Source organism: Nuphar pumila, unplaced genomic scaffold (genome assembly GCF_984573655.1).
Source record: "Nuphar pumila unplaced genomic scaffold, dmNupPumi1.hap1.1 HAP1_SCAFFOLD_948, whole genome shotgun sequence".
NCBI classification, from domain to species: domain Eukaryota; kingdom Viridiplantae; phylum Streptophyta; class Magnoliopsida; order Nymphaeales; family Nymphaeaceae; genus Nuphar; species Nuphar pumila.
Window position 1 is genome coordinate 5,718 of NW_028323541.1, and position 5,717 is coordinate 11,434.

The window sequence follows — 5,717 nt, forward strand, 5'->3', positions numbered from 1 at the left end:
CTCCAGAAACGCGATCTAGGCTCGCAGCGAATTACATGGATGGTTTTGCATACCCTTGCCGTACACTCTGTCGCAGCATGTTTGATTAGTTGGCGGCGCCACGGTATATTCCCATCCTTCATGGCCATGATGTGAGGCGCTACTAGTAAGCATCTTGGTTGGCATCTCGGTTCGCACATTGACAAAATTGGAGACTTGCAATGATTGCTTTTACTCTATCACTTGCAATGATTGCTTTTACTCTATCACTTGCCAAAACCTCCTAGGGCTGCCCAGCACATGTTGCTCAGCTTGAGTCGTAGTCTCCTATTGCCGTCAGAAATGCATGTCGATTTCCTCACGGCGACGTTACCGTGAGCCAGATTATGCAAGTCAGAGGCACGGTCGACAGCACATCGCGAACATGTTGAATCTGTGTAACTGTGTTCTTGTAGTGCAGTTGGAAAGCTTACTTTCCTTGAGAAGCATGAAAGCAACATGCAGACCATCTCCAAGGCCTACAAGGCTGCAATGCAGAGCAAGGCTAACGACCAACGCCTGTTCCTAGTGAAACCGGTCGACGAGGAACACATGCCGAGCTCGTCTGCTCCGAGGCATGGCTGTGCAGAGAAGTACCGCGTGGTCCAGGTCGTCGGCAGGCGTGTATCGTGGAACGACAAGCTCAGCGGGGTGGTGTGTTCTGTGGAAGTATGGCTGTTATGCAATTGTCTTCGTGAGGCCTCAGGTGGTGGTAATGATAACACGGATTCCCAAGTAGTTCTTGCCAATGTCCATGTGGATGCGGTAGTGTTGTAAAAAGATACATCATCATCATCAGGCCCAATGGCCACGCCCGTCAAAATGTCTGGCTATCTCAGTGCACCGTTGCGTCACTTGTGCCCATGCCGATGTAACGGGCTCTTAAGGTATTCATGGATGAAGTGCTGAAGCTGAATGGTTTTGCTCACGATGAGATTCTTGCCTCTGTGCTTGATGCACCTGTCCAACGTGAATGTTGAGGCTACTCAGTGTGCTAGACGTCTCCAGCGGTCACATGTCTTGGAATGACAGAAGTCCCCGCAAAAGACTTCCGCACTGCAGTCCCCACTCTAGTCATCATCTGTTGTGACTGACGTACTAACTGCTACGCCGACGAAGGTTGGCCTGGTGCGCCAGAGGCTTTTCTTGCCGCGTCCGACGGGTTGTCCTACGCCGAACAAGGAAGTTCATGATATGTTGTGTCTGTGTCCGTAGGCAGTACTGCCAATCATACAGACGTTGTATTGCCATACAATCGTATCTGCTCGTCTAGCTGTCGCGCTGCGCGGCAGTTGTATTGCGGCGATTGGTGGGCGACCGGTGTTAGCATGCCTTAGACCACTTGGCGCTTGGCTTGGCGCCAGACATAGTTGGACAAACTCGGACATGAATCGGCCTTGAGTCGATAGGAATTGGTCTCCCATTCTCAATGGAGACACCCTCATTGCTTCATCGATGTGAACATAAATCAAAGGAATACAATTTGACGTTGTCCATGGTTCAGCTGCCGCTAAACGGCTTCTGCGAAGCTCTGACACCTCTACGCGACTTGTGGGCTCGTGACGTTTCCGCCGAATAAGAATCGAGAAGAAAGCAAATTTTGTTTTTCTACAAACGCTGCTTTTTTCATGTCAATAGTACACTACATCACAAACAAAGTGCATGCAGGAATTTCAAGCCCTTGTCCGAGATGTTCTCTCGGCCATACACGTGCTGCGTCAAGCTGGGATCTCGCACAGCGATGTCCGACGGGAGAATGTTGTCTTGTCGCCCAAACACACAGATGGGGAACCATGTTACATGCTCATTGATCTCGAGAGCGTCCACGAAATCAGCACAGTCATCACGGGAGGTCTAGTTGAATCGCGTCTCGCTCTCGAACACGCCAAAGGGACGGCTGGCCTGGTACTCACGGACAACAACAACTTCATTGTGAAAGAGGCGTTGGACATCATGATGCTTGCCGCCATGCTGGAGGAAGTCATGGACGGGTATCTCAAGAAGGATGTGTCACGGGACTGGCGGGCACATGCTGGAAAAGTCATCACATTCCTCTGGAGTAACTTTGTCAAAGTCATGGAGTCCCTGGACGCTGACATATTCAGGCTTGCGGTTCCAAATGGCAGCCCCCCTGCATCTCGACCTGAGGCCGCAGCACGTCCTTGAACGCCGGTCCCCCTACTGAGTTTTGATGTGGACGATGGTCGATTCATGTTGCTGAGGCCTGTGACTCGGCGGCGCACGCCTAGACACGGCTACGAAGTATGCGCCATCGGAGGGTGCGATTCAGTTACCAACTTTCTTGTGCACTTGCTTGCGTGTGTTGCGACACTCTTGTCGCCGTCATGGCTTGCTTTTTTCCTGCTTGTCGAACGAGGCTTTGAGTGTGCATTGCTGTTCATGCATCCGCGATCGCAAGCCTGTCCGGCTTCGTCGCCTGCCGATATGGGCAATCACGGCGATTGCTTTCTTGCACGATGTCGTCAAATGGTCTGACGGAGATCACAGTCATCATACCTGTAAACTCGCAAGCTGTAGGATGCATCGAGGGCAACGAAAAGCTGTGGCACAACATCGTCTCCTTTTGACACCCCTGTCTGGAGGGAAGCTCACATGTTTGTATGTCTATCCACAGACCCAACAGAAGAAACACGATTGAATGGGCGCAGATTGGTGCCAACCTGCGCCCCATGTCGAGTTGAAACATGTTGCTCAATGTTGTTTGTAGCTGTCATTTACGCGCCTTGGATGCCGTGAACGGGGTCGTTGCTGTTTGCTTGTGATTGTATGCAAAAGCCGTCCGTCTGGTTTTCTCACTCACCAGTTCACCTGATGTGTGTAGGGGCCGCTTAACACATCTCCCATGCATCATCCGCGCGTGCCCCGCCCTCGACCATCAAGCAAGCAGTGAAACCATCGTCACATCCCGGCCTGCAAAATGTTAGGGTCCCCGTGTCCGCATGACTGAGGCACAGGCAGCGGCGCACGACACAACGGTGGACCACGGCACTGCCAACGCGGCCATTCCCTGCGGCTTGAGGCATGTTGCTGTAGTTGCATTGCTGACCCCTTTTCCTCCGTCGAGCCCGTGACGTGTTTCACTGAGTTGTGTTCATAGATTGCTGCTGTTCAGTTTGTGGCAGTGCGCGTGCTCACATCACCTCTGTAACGGCAAGCACACTTGGATGAAGAAAAATATGTGGCACCGCCGCCGCCAGGCGAGCTTGCTTGAGTTGTGTGTCCAGCGTTCCTTGTCGCTGTACCGTATTGATACCGGTGGTCACAGTCACGTTTTCAGACTCGTCGCGAAGTTTCGATAGGGTGTGACCATGACATTCATCTTTAATGAGTGTGGGCAGCAGAAAGCCATGGCTAACACTCGTGATTGATCAGTTGCACTCAATACCAAAACGCTCAAATTCTATCCAATGGCCGTCGCTGTTGGGCTGCTGCGACCATTAAATAAATCAATCAACTAAATCAATCGATCAATCGGGTGTCATGCCATTGTTTTTAAGCCACAGCATAGTGATGCAACTCATGTCCTTTGCACGGATGGCAAAGTGGTACAGACTGCCAACCTCTGCAAGAATGACTGGTGGCAAACCCTGTGTCCTCAACCCCCCACCCGGATTGTCAGGCCGCTGGGGGGTTTCTGAAAAAGCTGGATTTTGGTCTGTCCTGGTCATGCATAAGGTTTTTGGACTTTTGTATAAACTAGCCTTGCCGTGTTGCGAGCGGAGCAGGCAAAGAGACGTCAGTTTAAGTCACTTGGTCAAGACGTCGGCTACGACTTCATGCATCCGCTTGCAGTTGAGTCGTTCGGGCGCCTTGGGCGAGAGGCTTCACGTTTCTTGTCGGACCTAGGCGATGTGGCGGCTGCAAGTGGAGGTGTTTCGAAGGCAGCATTTGTGCGCTCGGTCCGGCAAGAACTCAGCTGTGCTTTGTGCCGTGGCAACGGGAAGATGTATTACCGGTCCATGTTTTGTTTTGCACAGAACGTGGGCCGGCAGTTCATACCGGGTTGTGAGCTGCCGGTTGATGAGGCAGGTGAGGTGTAGAGGGGTTGGTGTGTCGTGTTGTAGCGCTCCTGCTTTGCTCTCCCTTAGTCTTGTCGGCTTGCTGTTTTGATTGTCCTTTTCTTTCTTTCTTTGTTTTCCTGTGTGTTTGGTTTGATTTTCTTTCGTGTGTTCTTGAATTGAGTCGTCCTTGTCTGCAGTTTATTTCTGCTTTGCTTTCCCGCTTCGTTGTAACACTTTGCAGTATTGCATAGACCTTTGCTTGTTTGGGTACTTGCCTACACCAGCTGACCCGGATAGCCTACAACAGCATCGTCCAGTGAAAGATAAAATGATTGTGCGAGAGTACATGTAAGCGAGCTCCGTGTCCGAACAGTTTCAACCTTTATAAAGTAAATTTACTCCCCTCGATGGCATCGCGCTCCACTGTTGCGTGCAGACTGGCTAGGCGTCTTGCACGCATTGTTGACTCCACACCAGAGGACATCTAAACCTCCATTGCCTAAGGGCACATTGATGACTTTGCTGCCCTTAGTTGCATGCGATCTAAACAGAGACGGATGCCATGCTAGCTTGTGCATGCTTTGTGGTCAATGGGCTGTCAGCCATACGACTTGTGGCCGAAGGTACCATTTGTAAAATAATAATTACAAGCGACAGGGCCGGCAAATCTAGGAAAGGCTACCGAAAGACGAACAAAAGAAAAGAAAAAGGAAGACAAAGCACACAGCGACACAAACAAACAACGAAGCAAGTCAGACCTCAACCGGGCCCTCTGCCGGCTCATCACATCCTGGCTGGAAGTTGTGTCCAATACGCACAGCAATGCGCGAGAGAGCGTTGTAGTACATGCGCGCATTGCCCTTGCAAAGGGCGCAGCTGAGCTCCCGACGCACGGTCCGGACAAAAGCGGCTTTAGACACCCGAAAAAATGTCTGTCCTGGTCATGCATAAGGTTTTTGGACTTTTGTATAAACTAGCCTAAACATTCTATGCATTTCCAGGTGGGGGGTCGCTGCAAGTGATGTAAAGAATCTCCCCAATCTGCATAGAATTGAGGTGCATAGCCCCGGCCGATTAACTTCTTGGCAGAGTGTAGCAAGAGTGATGACCTCCGAAATTATGCAAGCACGGGAATTCGTTCGCCTGGTCGAGATCGACCCTGCATCTGTTTTCGTGATGTCTCGCGATACGTCGTCCAACCAGACAAAAACTTACACCACGTTTCCCGACGCTGCATCCGCCAGTGCTTATGCTACTACCCTCTCTGGGTGCTCTTTGTACGAGGTGTTGATGCACGCCAGCAAGCGCTGCCTGCTGTTTTTTGACCTCGACCGCACCAATTTAAAGTACAGCAACGACGAGCTGCTGTCTCAGTTCACCAGCGCGCTGGAGGCGTTCCTGCCCCGGCTCTCCATTGAGTACAAGGTACAATATGGAGTGAATGCTCAGGTGTGCCAGTCGACCAACACGCTGACGAACAAGACCTCCATCCATGTTGTGATCCCCGACATCATGGTGGAGAGCATTGTGCTGCACAAGGCGCTCTGCATCAAGATGAATGACTGGCTTCGGGCGAACGAGGCCACATACCCAGCGTTGATCCAACCTGACCAGAAGCTGTGGAACGTTATTGACCTCCGCGTGTACGGCCAGGCTCGAAGCTACCGCATGTTGGGC